Genomic DNA, 341 nt, shown 5'->3' with positions numbered 1-341 from the left:
AAAGAAAGAAAGAAAGAAAGAAAGAAAGAAAGAAAGAAAGAAAGAAAAGGGAAATGCTGGCAGCAGGCCTGTTATGCAGCAAACTAATAAAACTGAAAAACTCTAGAAGTACCTTAAGAGATAAGCATAAGGATCTGAGTTCAAATCCCCACTACTCATGTAAAAAGCTGGGTACTGCTGAATGCTCCTATAACCCCAGCATTCTGAAGGGTGGGCTCTAGAGTATTTCTGAGGCTTGTTGGCTGCCAGGCAAGCCCCAAGTCTGGTGAGATACACTGTCTCAAAGGAACACTTGACAGCATCCTCCTCTGAACTCTGTGATGATCCCCAATCCCAACCCC

Source organism: Psammomys obesus, unplaced genomic scaffold (assembly GCF_907164565.1).
Source record: "Psammomys obesus unplaced genomic scaffold, mPsaObe1.curated_primary_1811, whole genome shotgun sequence".
Lineage (NCBI taxonomy): Eukaryota > Metazoa > Chordata > Mammalia > Rodentia > Muridae > Psammomys > Psammomys obesus.
The sequence above is the reverse complement of the archived record's forward strand: the minus strand, read 5'-3'. Positions refer to the sequence as shown.